The sequence below is a fragment of the Spermophilus citellus genome (assembly GCF_964194105.1).
Source record: "Spermophilus citellus genome assembly, chromosome: 1".
Lineage (NCBI taxonomy): Eukaryota > Metazoa > Chordata > Mammalia > Rodentia > Sciuridae > Spermophilus > Spermophilus citellus.
The window spans coordinates 158,688,973-158,703,954 of NC_138182.1; positions in this window are offsets into that span (position 1 = coordinate 158,688,973).

Here is a 14,982-nt window from a genome sequence, read left to right on the forward strand (position 1 = left end):
CCATCCTGGGGCTGGGGCTGGGGCTCAGTGATAGACACTTGCCTAGCACGTGTGAGGCACTGGGTTTGATCCTTAGCATCACATAAAAGTTAATACATAAAATAAAGGTGCTGTGTCCATCTATAACTAAAAATATAAAAACAAAAAAACACCATCTCCACGGTGCAGTTACAAAACTTCTAGTCAGATATCTGGCACCCAGGAGGCCCCACTTGGAGTCTGGGCAGAACTGGGGCAAGGAGGTTCTCAGAGGAAAGTTCCCAGCACACTCAGGGAAAGAAAAAGGCAAGGGAAGCGAGGCAGAGGCTGTAAAGGGACATGTTGAAGAGTTTCAGCCTTCATCCTAGAAGCCCTGGGGAAGAGTCAAGTTAGGGAACAGCATGCAAACTGAGATCAGCCTAGCCTCAGGCCTCCTATGAATATGGGTCTAGGGCAGCCAGGAGCAATACCTTCCTGGGAGAATGACAGGGGCAGGGATGGGGCTTGGACCAACAGATCTCCTGCCGCAAGCCCTCCAATGCCCTTCTGGTCCACTTTGAGAAAATGCTAGAGAGCTAGTGCCTTCTGGACCCAGAAGGAGGAGGAGGAGACCTATGCTCCTGCCCTCAGGAGTCCTAGAACCTCTGTCCTAGATCCCCAGCATCCTGTACTACCTCTGGCGCTCAACAGTGCAAGCAAGAACAGTGGGAAACTCAGGTCCCCTGCCCTGTATCTTCCCACCCACAGCCTTGCCTGCCTGTCATAGTCAACACTACTGGGTTGCCTGGAGGGAAGAAGGAGACCCCTCCTGCTCTTGGTCCAGTCAGTTCCCCCTGAAGAGGGCAGCCTGCTCCACCTTTACCATCCTCTCACACTCTTACCAACAGGATACAGAGACTTGTCCTGCTGTCTCTCCAGAGAGTAGCTTGGGGGCAGGGAACTTGTGGGCCTGGCCTGCCCATTCTCCCTGAGCTGCCTAACCCCGTCTCTCCCACATTACTCATCCTCTCTTCTTCTCAAACAGCAATATTCCTTAGTCATGGAGTTACCCAGGCTAGGCCCCTGTTGAAAGTCTGGTAATGGCTTCCCATAACCCTCAGGACAAAGTTCAAGCTGGCGGAACTACTTCTCCTGCCATGCCATGGGACAGGCTATGCCCTTGCCCATCTCCCTGCCTCTGCCAACTGAGCTCAAAAGTCACTTCTAGAAAGTGCCAGGCCTTCCTATTTCTGTACATCCTCTTAAACAATAGTAGTTGCTGGGCACGGTACCTCCCATCTACCCAGAGGCTGGGGCAGGAGCATCCTAAGTTCAAGGCTAGTCTGGGCGATTTAGAAGACCCTGTCTCAAAATACAAGAAAGGCTTGGGATGCAGCTCAGTGGTAGAGTGCGTGCCTAGCAGGTGTGAGGCTCTGGGTTTGATCCCCAGCACCACAAAAAAATAAATAAAAATAAACAGAAGAGGCCCTAACCCAATTTTCCAGTACTTTGAATTATCAATATCAGAGTTATAACCTGCCAGTGTTATACTGTCTTGCAGTATGGCAGTAGATGTATCCTGAAAAATAAGAATCAAAAAGTGCTGGCACATTACAGGGTCCCCTCAGTCATTAAGTGAGTCCAATCCATCATCATATTGTCTAACTAAAATGTGTCCCAAAGTGAGGCCACTCCAGCTTGCAGGCCTCTGTTCATATGTTTCCTGTCCCCAAAATAGGAGTGGTCTTACCAACACATGGATTCACTCAAGTATCTGGTCAGAGCTATGAGACAACATCATCTCTTGCTCTAAGCATCTTTCAAGGTGTTATTGTAATACTGAATTTCCCTTATTGTATAATCCATTTCCTTTACCCTCAACTTCTATTCCTCCTCTTCATTTGTACCCACACTTTTCCACCTTTGGAAGGGATACTAGTTCAGCTACTGTCTGGCCCAGGTTGCTGGTAGTAATGCTCATCTAGCAAGTACCTCCCCCCTCAGTCCATCCTGTTTGAATAGGGTAAAGTCTCCAGGGACACAGTTAGCAGGCTGTCTTCATCACAAGGCAACCAACACATGCACTCACTATTGACCCAATTTTGGCAGATGGGGTGAAGACCCAACCATCAGGCCCTCAGAGATTCTGACATAAAGGGTTAAAGGTGTGGACTCTTATACTTAGGGATCATCATTACTTCTGGCACCTGCGGTTGCAACACTGTTCCCCTGTCCCCTGAATCAGATAAGACAAAAGAAGGTGAGGCAATATGCCAGAAAAAGAAAAAGAAAAAAAAAAGTATCATCATGCCAGCATTATTCCCATTCCCTCTTTCCTAGATCCTCCAGAAAAGCTGAGGAATCCATCAGGGAGCCTCCGGAGCCCCTTCGTGTTGAGTGTGAGCACACATTCATGAAGCCACATAACCAGTCCTTCAGGGCTTCAGCTCCCCTTATTTGACTAAAATAGGTGTTTCCATCACCTACTCCAGTTCTTCATCAAACCGTTATTCCGAGGATACCTCTGCACCCATGGTTGGACATCATGGGCTGTGGAATATGTTCCTGGGTCTGAAGAAACTTGACCTGGCGGTTCAGTATCTTCGGTTCTGAGCCCTTAACACTGGCATCTTCTGGGGGTAAGCCAAGCCTGGTGCACAGGGACTGTCTATTCTTGCCAGAGCCTCTGGGGCCAAGGCATTGGTCTGACTTGCCAGCTGTGTGCAGGGTCTTCCCCCAGAGCCTGCCCACAGCCACCTGCAGTCTGCCTTTCTTGTTGCAGACACAGTTCCTACTGACATGCTGTGCTTCGGAGAGTGTAAGAAGAACATCCTGGACACAGTCCCCGTCTGCATTGCTGTAGCACCCACACCGTGTCTGCTCCTTTAATGGGCCCTATGTGAGTTCCGTGGAACATCCACTCCCTGGTTCTGAACACCTTCCAATCCTGGAATTCGGTTCTTCTGTGGCGTCTGCAAGACCTCTTTTGATGTACCCGCAGATTCCTATAGCGATTTCCATGGAGCCAATGCTCCACTCAGGCGTCCCCAAAATAGATCCTTTTTTCCACTGTCCTGAGTTGGTGGAAACCCAAACATGAGGCAAGCAGCATGCAGTGATGCTTCCCAGGTCAGTTTATTTCTGCTTTCCTCAGTGAGAGTGGCAGCCTTCCAGAGAGAAAACTGTCCCCTCACCCTGAAACATCCATCCACGAGCCAAAAGGCTCCTTGTTGTTCAATAAAAGTTTTTCATAGGGCACTTCCCAAGTGGACCAAATGGCCACAGAATCCAGAAACTTCTCAGGTGATTCCAAAGGCAGCCCCAGGGAAAAAGACCTCAGGCCTGCCTCCTTGCTTTCCCTGGGCATCTTTCTGGGTAAACTGTTTCCATTTTATTATGGACTCATCCAGGCAGGCACCACCCTCATCTGAGCATTTTCTAACATCATCTGAGACATAATGGGTCTTTCAGATTTCTTTAAGTCATAGTGGCAATCTCAAAATCACTTTATCTCTAAAATCACTTTGTCTCTACAATGACAATGTTTTAGTCTAAAAATCCCACAAATTGCCACTAGGTGACACTCACAGGCTTTTATCTGTACTCCACACAGGGCTTTTTTTTTTTTTTTTTCCTTTTCCCCATTTTGTACTGGAGATTTAACCCAGGGTGCTATATCACTGAGCTACAACTCCAGCAGCACCACCACCACAACCCTTTTGTTTTAAATATATATTTGGTTGTAGATGGATACAACACCTTTATTTATTTTTATGTGGTGCTGAGGATCAAACCCAATACCTCCCAGGTGCTAGGCAAGTGCTCTACCACTGAGCTACAGCCCCAGCCCATCCCCAGCCCTTTTAATATTTTATTTAAAGACAGGATCTCACTAAGTTGCTTAGGGCCTGGCTAAGTTGCTGATGCTGGCCTCTAACTTGCAATCCTCCTGCCTCAACCTCCTGAGCCACTGGAATTAAGGTGTGCACCACCATGCCCAGCTTTTGTCTGTTTTTTTGCAGTTCCTGGGGAATAGATCCAGGGTTTATTTCATGCCAGGCAGGCACTCTGCCACTGAGCTCATCTAATTGCCAGCCTCACACAGCGTTCTTGAAAAGCAAATTAGTGACCTGCATGAGCTTGAGCAATCTTACTGACTCCCATCCAATGTGTTCAATCAATGTTGGCAGATGATAGGCAGATTTATATGCCTTTTATTTTTCCAGGTTAGCTAGGGGAGATTTCCCCAGGCCAACCCACATCTGTCTCCAGAATACCTCCAGGTAAAAAACATGCAACCACTGTACATAGTCTGTCAGGCTTTCCAATTTCCATTCCATCAGCTACTGCATTCCTGGATTCTCTGATCTCTCACTCCCGTTAGGACTTCACAGATAGGTTATGGAATCACTGTGTGTGGGAGTCCAATATCAAGGAATCCCAGAAAAGTCTCTTCTGTAGTCCCTGATCATTTTATCTTCTCATGCCCATATGGCCTTGGGTCTCCAGAAGGAGTAGTCATTATTATTATTTTTAGTAATGGAATTGAACCCAGGGGCACTTAACCACTGAGCCACAGGCCCAGCCCTTTTTGTATTTTATTTAGAGACACAGCCATGCTAAATTGCTTAGGGCCTCCATAAGTTGCTGAGGCTGGCTTTGAACTCACAATCTTCCTGCCTCAGCCTCCCGAGCCGCTGGGATGACAGGTATGCACCATCATGACAGGTGTGCACCACCATGCCCGGCAGTGGTCATTATCTTAATGACATTATGGGACCAGTGCTCCAGGAGATTTCAAATCAACTTTTTCCGAGCATATAAAATTTTTAATTTGCCTCCAAGCTTTTTAATTCCTCCAAAACGGGCAGAACAAGGCAGACGTGTTTGGGGCCTTCAATCCTGCCTCCCATCAGCCCCCCTATCTTCCAGGAGTGCTTGTGTTGAACCTCAGTTTTGAGCCCCTCAGCGTCTGCTCTGTACATCCCATTTCTTAAGAGCCACTGAAAGATGTCCGCACTGCTGGGTGGGCCCCTTGGAGGTTGTATCATTTATAAAATCCACTACGAACTTCTGCCTCAGTAACTGAGGATGGCACAGCTACACTCCCCTGCCATGGGGAAGCCATGGCCCTCCAGGAATCGGAGGTTCATCCTGTCCCAGCCTGTCGTCCAGTTCCTACAGTAGGAAATGACTCACCTGAGGGCCTGCCGTTCATATCCAAAGCAAGGAGTCCAGGGCCTGTAGTTCTAACCATGGACTTTGTTGGGGCCCTTCCACTCTATTCCCTGCCCTGATCTCTCCAGGGCCAGAGACCAGAAAACTAGGGGCCCCCCACCCCACACAGCCCACTGAAACTATTCAAACTAGGTCATCCTAAACCTGCCCACCCTGCCCCACTGGTTCCTTCCTGAGAAAACCACAGAAAAATCTCTCGCCCACCCTTTCTCCCTCCTGCCTTCTGGCCAATCCTGGTGCTGCTGCATGTTGGCCATGTTGTCACACCACAGTGAACCAAGTAAAAACTTCCTCCAGGAGGGCCATTTTTATGTCTGGTGTCCCAGCATGTCCGATGGAAACAAATCCGAGGGACCCTTAGAGTAACTGGCACTGTGAGCCAGTCAACCACTTGGATTGACTCCAGATGGAGGTGATACAGCCTTGAGCTGCTCTTGGCCAACTGGGCTGTAAGGGACCCCACAGGTTTGCAGCCATAGCCTGGGAAGGCACCACTGACTGTTAGGGTCCCCTGACCCTTAATGGCTGCTGTATTGTGTTGTTGTCACCAGGTGTTGCTATGGATTCCCAACATATAGATTACAGCTTGAAAATCTGAGCCACCCCCACCCAGAGTTGCTCTATAATGATCAGCGTTGAGTGTTTGGGACTGAGCACCTGGAGCACTCGACATCTTCCTCCACATTGGTGGACAGGGGCCAGGACAGAGCACTGAGAATGTATAGGTGATTGTCTACATCGGTTTCTTTTCTCTCTCTCTCTCTCTCTCTCTCTCTCTCTCTCTCTCTCTCTCTCTCTCTCTTGGTACCAGGGATTGAACCCAAGGATGCTTAAACACTGACCCACAACCCCAACCCTTTATTATATTTTATTTAGAGACAGGGTCTCGCTGAGTTGCTTGGGGCCTTGCTAAGTTGATGAGGCTGACCTTGAACTCACAATCCTCATGCCTCAGCCTCCCCAGCCACTGGGATTATAGGCATGTGCCACCATGCCCAGCTACATCAATTTCTTGACAAGGTCCTTCTGAAAGGGACAAGGAGTGACTGCCCTCCTAGGACCATGGAGGAGTCTAACCTACTGATCAGGAAGCACCAACAAGTAGTGGGGCCAACTAAGTCATTTATATGAGAATGTTCAGTGTCTGAGACATTATAGCTCCTGGGGCACCTGATAAACCACTTCCCCTTTTTCTTCTGAATCTTGCTGAGTCAAAAATTTCAGCCTGCCTGTAATCCCAGCCCCTCAAGAGGCTGAGGCAGGAAGATAGCAAGCTCAAGGTCAGCCTTAGCAACTTAGCAAGGCCCTAAGCAACTTAGTGAGACCCTGTCCCAAAATAAAGAAATAAAAAGAGCTGGGGATGTAGCTCAGTGGTAAAGCACCTTGAATTAAATCCCCAGTCTAAAAAAAAAAAAAAAAATTCAGCCTCTTCTGTGGAGTGTGGCAGTGCTCCACTCAGACACCTGCTTATGTGTCAAAGTTGGGATCAATGTGAGGGCATCCTTTAAAGGGGAAGCTGGCACTTGGTGAATGTAGTTGTTCAGGTTGCAAACTCCTTTCCTGATGTCTCTATACTGTTACTGAAATTTGTCCCCTGAACCAGTCAGGAGTAGGAGGCCCCACTTCTGAGACCAGGGGCTCAATGTTCAATAAAAAGGAGGAAAAGAGCCTTCTGTAGCCAGCACGCATGGCCTGAGTGGCTACAGGTTCTCTGCGTCCACTGGGGACAGAGCAGTTATGCTGGACTGCAGGGCAAGGGGCCTGCTCTACTGTCGCTGAGCTTGTGCCAAAGAGCTCTTCCTGGACAGAATTGAGATCAGAGCAAAGGTGAGCTTCAGGAAGTCAGTCCACTTGTGAGACGCATGGAAAAGTTCTTCACTGAAAAGAGTCGGCCTGGTTTTCTGTCATGGCCAACTCGCACTGTCTGTATTGGCCATGGGGGACTGTAAAGTACATCTACTATCTTTGCACAGACTGAGGTTGCTAACTCTGACAACTTGGCAAAAGAAAAACATCGCAGCGCTCATCATAGAACAGGACTTTGGAGGAGTTACTTGTCGGAAACCTGAAGGTAGGTTGGGCGCTCAACACTTGGGAACTCCATTTGAAAATGCCAGCGCGTTGGAATGTTTCTCTCCTGGACGCTGTCAGACCTGCAGTGGGACGCATCCATCTGTCCCGCAGTGGAGGATCTCGGAAGATCTTCAAGGAAAAGACAGAATAGAAGGAGGGAGTCCCAGAGACTCTGCCCATGGGATAAAACCTCCCTTCCATTCTCTTCTTTTGGGAAATGAAAACCTAAAGTTTAAATAAATAATAACAAATAATGAAAACAGAAATTTGGGGGGAAAAAGAGGAAAGGAAAGAAACATCTAGTCTCGCAGAGTCACTTAGGGCCTTGCTAAGTAGCTGAGGCTGGCTTTGAACTCACAGTCCTCCTGCCTCTGCCTCCCGAGGCCGATGGGATTTCAGGCGTGCACCTGATTTCAGGCATGCCTGTCTTCTTACTCTTATTTTTTAAATATATATATTTTTTAGTTGTTGATAGACCTTTATTTATTTATGGGTGGTGCTGAGAATCGATCCCAGTGCCTCACACATGCCAGGCAAGTGCGCTACTGCTGAGCCCAGCCCAGTCCTTTCTTCTTACTCTTTTTTTAGAAAGAGTTTCTGACTTGATACTGGGCCTGGGTAGAATCAGGAGACCTACCCACGGGACCTCAGGTGACTTCAGCCTGAATTTTCCATGACAAACTGGGTTTTGCTTTCCTCATCCATAAAGTCATATGCAATAGGGACCGGACTCCTACGGGTACAAGGAGGTGTCTCCGATTCTCTCCCTTCCTGCTCCTGTTGCAGTACTTTGTCTCCTGCAATCCATTTCTACATCCTGTTGAGAGTTGTGACTGAGAAAGAAAAAAATTGAGCCTGGTTTATGGATGGGTCTGTGTGCTGTGCTGTTTCCACCCCAGTGCCCAGCTGTGACACTATAGCCTCAGTGAGGGTGACCCTGAAGAGCAGTGGTGGAGAGAAATCCCATGAGCAGCACATTTGCTGAGACTGAGCAGTGCCAGAAGACTAGGTGTACACAGACCCAGGGCAAATGGGTTGGATTGTCAGGGACTTAAAAGGAAAAAGATTGGGGGCTGGGGTTGTAGCTCAGTGGTAGAACATTTGCCTAGCACATGTGAAGCCCCAGATTCAATCCTCAGCACATCATAAAAATAAATAAAATACAGGTATTGTGTCCATCTACAACTTAAAAAGGCATAAGATTGGATTGCTGGGTGTGGTGTTACTATTACTACTCAGCTACTCCGGAGGCTAAGGCAGGAGGATCACAATTTCCAGGCCAATCTGGGCTCTTAGCAAGACCCTGTCTCAAAGTAAAATAAAATGAGGGGGGAAGATAGAAAAGACTGAAGGTTTTTATTTTGATTTTAAAATAAATAAAGAAATACAATACAATAAACCACACACAGTGGCGCACACCTGTAATCCCAGCCACTTGGGAGGTTGAGGCAGGAGGATCAAGAGTTCAAAGCCAGCCTCAGCAATGGCAAAGCACTAAGCAACTCATTGAGACCCTGTTTCTAAATAAAATACAAAAAAGGGCTGGAAATATAGCTCAGTGGGCAACAGCTCCCAAATTCAATCCCTGGTACCAAAAAAAAAAAAAAAAAAAAAAGAATAAAATACAAGGCTGGTGATGTAGCTCAGTGGTAGAGTGCTTCCTAATATGTGTGAGGCCCTGGTTCCATCCCCATCAGGTAACTCCTCCAAAGTCCTGTTCTACGATGAGCGCTGCGATGTTTTTCTTTTGCCAAGTTGTCAGAGTTAGCAACCTCAGTCTGGGCAAAGATAGTAGATGTACTTTACAGTCCCCCATGGCCAATACAGACAGTGCGAGTTGGCCATGACAGTTCAGTGAAGAACTTTTCCATGCATCTCACAAATGGACTGATTTCATTTCAGGCGTCCCCAGTGCAATGTCGCAATGTTCTACCATTCTGGTCTGGAGTGGTCGTGGCCTGGAACTTCCATTCACTCTTCCCTTCCAAAGGGGCCAGAGAACCTACGTGAGTGTTCTTCCTGTTGCTGAGTGTGTCTACTGCAATTCTACATTCAAGGACTAAAGCGCTGGAGATGTAGCTCCATGGTAGAGCACTCGCCTAACATGTGCGAGGCCCTGGATTCAATTCCCAGCACCACCAAAAAAAAAAAAAAAAAAAAAAAAATTGAAGAACTATCAGTTGATCTTTAACAGGGTTACCAAGAAAATTCAGTGGTAAAGGAATAGTCTTTCTGCTGGGTGCAGTGGTATCATACCTGTGGTTTCAACTACTGAGGTGGAAGAATCTTTTGAGCCAGAAATTCAAGACCAGCCAGGGCAACATAGTGAGACCCCCCCATCTCAAAAACAAAAAAGGACAGTCTCTCCACAGTTGGACATACACAAGCAAAAGAATGAAGGGAGGGCTGGGGACATAGCTTAGTTGGTAGAGTTCTTTCCTCCCATGCACAAGGTCCTGGGTTCAATCCCCAGCACCACCACCAAAAAAAAAAAAAAAAAAAAAAAAAAAAAACTGGAACCCTTCCTCACATCATACACAAAATAATAACTCAAAATGGATCATCTGCCTGAGTGAAGAACCTAAAACTATAAAAATTTTAGGAAAAAAATATAGGGGTAATCCTTTGGGAACCTGGTTAAGCAAAGCATTCTTAGATATAACAACCAGAGCTAAAAAAAATAATTGATTGAAATGGACTTCATCAAATTAACTTTTTTTATTTGTTCTTTTTAGATACACACGACTACACAGTATATTCTGGTGTGTTTATACAAATATGGACTACACCTTATTCTTAATAGGGTCCCAGTCTTGTGGGTTGTACATGATGTGGAGATTCACTCTGGTGTGTTCACATACAGGAAAGTTATGCCCAGTTCATTCCACTGTCTTTCCTATTCCTGTCCCACTCTCTTTGTCTAATCTACTAAACTTCTATTCTTCCCTCCCCCACCTTGTTTTGTGCTAGCAGCCACATATCAGAGAGTACATTCAACTATTGTTCTTTTATTTTTCCCAGATTGACTTATTTCACTTAGCATAACAGTCTCCAGATTCATTCATTTACCAGCAATGTTTATTCTTTTTTATGGTTGAGTAATATTCCCTTGTGTTGTGTATATATACCATATTTTCTTTCTTTCCCTTTCCCTCCCCCCTCTCCCTTTTTGGTACCAGGAATTGAACCCAGGGGCATTTAACTACTGAGCCACATCCCCAGCCCCCATATTTTCTTTATCCATCCCTCTGTTGAAGGCCAACTAGGTTGGTTCCATAGCTTAGCTATTGTGATTTGAGCTGCTTTAACATTGATGAGGCTGCGTCACCATAGTTTGCTGACTTTAAGCCCCTTTGGATATATACTGAAGAGTGGGATAGTTGGGTCAAATGGTGTTTCCAAGTTTCCTGAGGACTCTCCACACTGCTTTCCAGAGTGGTTGCACCAATATGCAGTCCTACCAGCAATGTATGAGTGTACAATTTCCCCACATCCTCGGTCAACATTGTTACTTATAATCTTGATAATTGTCATTCTGACTGGAGTGAGATGAAATCTCAAATATCAGTGTAGTTTTTTTTTTTTTTTTTGGTTTTGTTTTTGTTCTGTTTTGTTTGGTACCAAGGATTGAACCCATGGGTGCTTAACCACTGAGCCACATCCCCAGCCCTTTTTGATATTTTATTTAGAGACAGGTTCTCACTGAGTTGCTTAAGGTCTCAATAAATTGCTGAGGCTGGCTTTGAACTCACTAATCCTCCTGCCTCAGCCTCTGCACAATTACAGGCGGGCGTGCATCATTGCGCCTGCTCAGTGAAGTTTTAATTTGCATTCCTCTAATTGTTAAAGATGTTGAACATTTCATATATTTGTTAACCAATCCTATTTCTTCTTCTGTGTAGTGTCTGTCCAGTTCCTTTGCTCATTCATTGTTTGGGTTTTTTATTTGTTTTTTTTTTTTTGTTTGTTTGTTTGTTTTTGGTATTAAGGTTTTTGAGTTCTTTATAGATCCTGGAGAATGATGCTCTTTCTGACGTGCAGGTGGCAAAAGATTTTCTCCCATTCTGTAGGCTCTCTTCATACTTTTGGTTGTTTCCTTTGCTGTAAAGAAGCTTTTAGTTTGGTGCATCCCATTGATTGATTCTTGATCTTACTTCTTGCACTTGAGGAGTCTTGGTAAGGAAGTCACTTCCTAAGCTGACATGTTGGAGAGTTGGGTCTACATTTTCTTCTAGTAGGTGCAGGGTCTCTGGTCTAATTCCTAGGTCTTTGATTCAGTTTAAGTTGAGTTTTGTGCAGGGTGAGAGACAGAGGCCTAATTTCGTTTCACTAAATATGGATTTCCGGTTTTCCCAGCACCATTTGTTGAAGAGTCTATCTTTTCTTTAATATTTATTTTTTAGTTTTAGGTGGATACAATATCTTTATTTTATTTTTATGTGGTGCTGAGGATCGAACCCAGTGCCTCACAGGTGCTAGGCGAGCGCTCTACCACTTGAGCCACAACCCCAGCCAGGCTATCTTTTCTTCAATGTATGTTTATGGCAACTTTGTCTGAATGAGATAACTGTATTTATGTGGATTTGTCTGTGTGTCTTAGATTCTGTTCCACTGGTCTTCCTTTCTGTTTTGGTGCCAATAAATACCATGCTGTTTTTGTTACTGTAGATCTGTAGTATAATTTAAGGTCTGGTATTGTGATGCCTCCTGCTTCACTTTTCTCAATAAGGATTGTGTTGTCTATTCTGCTCCTCTTATTTTTAAAAATAAATTTCATAATTGTTTTTTCTATTTCTATGAAGAATGTCATTGGAATTTTAATAGGAATTGCATAAAATCTGTATAGCACTTTTGGTATTAAGACCATTCTGCCTATCTAAGAATGAGAGATATTTTTCCATCTTCTAAGGTCTTCTTCAATTTCTTTCTTTCAGTAATTTTCCTTGTAGTGATCTTTCACCTCTTTTGTTAGATTGATGCCCAAGTTTTTTTTGTTTGTTTGTTCTGTTTTGTACCAGGGATTGAACTCAGGGGCACTCAACCACTGACCCACATTCCCAGCCCTATTTTGTATTTCATTTAGAGACAGGGTCTCACTGAGTTGATTAGCACCTCACTTTTGCTGAGACTGGTTTGAACTTGCGATCTTCTTGCCTCAGCCTCCCCAGCTGCTGGGATTGCAGGCCTGCACCACCATGCCCGGCTGATTCCCAAGTATTTTTTTCTGAGGCTGTTGTAATGGGATAGTTTTCCTACTTTCTCTTTCAGCTGATTCATCATCAGTGTATAGGAATACAATTGATTTATGGGTGTTAATTTTATATCCTGCTACTTTGCTGAATTCATTTTTACCCAGATCTTGGGAGCCATTATCTAGTCTACCACATCCACAATTTAGTAAATACAAAAAGCTAGCAATTAGTCTCCAGGCACATGGTGCACACCTGTAGTTCCGGCTCAGGCAGGAGGATAACTTGATCCCAGGAGTTTGAGGTCAGCCTGGGCAACATAGTGAGACTCTATCTTAAAAAACAAACAAACAAACAATAGCAAAAATTAAAACACTGTCCTAAAAAGTTAATACAATGTATGTAGATTAGCCCCATTTATGTTTAAAATAACCCCACTAAATATTGAATTTTAAGAGTCTTTATATGTCTAGGTCAAGTTTCTTGACAGATACCTCTTGTGAATATCATCTTGCAATCTGGCTTTTCAGATTCTCATGTTTTTTTTTTTTAATTTGTTTATTTGTTTTGTTTTTGGTACCATGAATTGAACCCAGGAATGTTCTTCCACTGACATATATCCTACATCCTCAGTTTTCAATTTTTTTTTTAGTTGTTGTTGATCACATTCCTTTATTTTGTTTATTTTTATGTGGTGCTGAGGATTGTACCCAACACCTCGCAAGTGCTAGACAAACACTACCACTGAGCCACAACCCCAGCCCCAGTTTTTTTTTTTAATTTTATTTTGAGACAGGGTCTTACTAAGTTGCTCAGGCTGGTTTTGAACTTGCAATCCTCCTGCCTCAGCCTCCTGAGTTTGCTGGATGATAGTCCTGCACCACCACACCCTGTTGGCTTTTCACATTCTTAATCTGTTTGGAAAAGTGGAAGAGTAGAAGAATTCATTTGATGATGTCCAATTTATCAATTTTTTAATAGCTGATGCTTTACATCTCAAGAAATCATTGCCTTTTCCACAGTCACAAATATTTTTTTTTCATATTCTTTCTTGGAGCTATAGTTTTAGCTTTGATGTTGAATAAATGCTCCATTTTAAGTTACTACTGTGTTTGAAGTGAGGTAAGGATAGAGATCCATTTTATTTATTTACTTACTTAACCCAGGAGGATCACTTGAGCCCAAGTTCTTGGCCAGCCCAGGAAATATAGTGACCCTGCTATATATAAAAAACAACCGCCACCAAACAAATAAATATATGATGTTGCAAATTTGATATTAAGAAAAAGTGACACAGGCATATAATCTAGAAATACAAAAATAACTACTAGAAGAAAAGAAAGGAAAATTATTTCCCTGTAGAATAGACCTGGAGATCATTGTGAAGCTGCAATTTTGTTTTTATGGGTCTTTGGTATATTTGATATTTCAATTATTATATATTATTGATATATTTTAAATAAAAGCGCAGAATTGATATTACTTGTAAATTATTTCAATTAACCCTCAGGCTTAATTGTTTTTAGCAAGGTTTTTTCTTTCCCTGGTGAAAAATTAAGTTCTTAATGTACTGATAAATTCCTACTTGAGAGATTCTCATTCTCTTTCAGAGTCATAAACATTTATAAAGTATAATTCTCTCAGATCTGTTGGGAGAAAATACCTTCTTACTGAAATGGTGAGCTGGGGTATTTAAGGAAACTAACTGCTGTGCATACTCTGGGTGATATTAAATTCATTCTTAAGTGATGTAAAGGTATAAACAGAAACCTAAGCAATTCAACTACTGGCTGAGTTCTTCTTATCTGAAATACTTGGAACCAGAAGTGTTTTGTTTTGATACCAGAAATTTAACCCAGGGGCGATTAACCACTGAACCACATCCCCAGCCCTTTTTAATATTTTATTTAAAGACAGGGTCTCGCTGAGTTGCTTAGGGCCTTGTTAAGTTGCTGAGGCTGGCTTTGAACTCGTGATCCTCCAGCCTCAGCCTTCTGTGCTGCTGGAGTTATAGTTGTGCCCCACCGTACCTGGCACCAGAAGTGTTTTGGCTTCAGATTTCTTTAGATTTTGGGTTATTTTCACATGAATAATGAGATATCTTGTGGATGGGTTCCAAGTCTAAACACAGAATTCCTTCACACTTCACATACATGTTACACATAGATGGATGGCAATTTTATATAATATTTTAGTAATTTGTGCATAAAGCAAAGTTTCATGATGTGGAATTTTCCACAGTATCATGTTGGCACTTAAAGCTTCAGATTCTGAGGCATTTTGGATTTCATTTCAGATTAGGGATGCTCTACCTGTAAGGATGTAAAGAATTAGACTGCATTCCAAAAATGCTTATTTTGGCATTCCAGGGTTAAGTTTCCCTCCTTCCCTCCCCTCCCCTCCCCTTTCCTTTTCAGTACTGGGGATTGTACCCAGGGGCACTCTATCACTGAGCTATGTTCCCAGCTCTTTTTATTTTATTTTATTTTATTTTATTATTTTGGGACACGGTCTTGCTAAATTG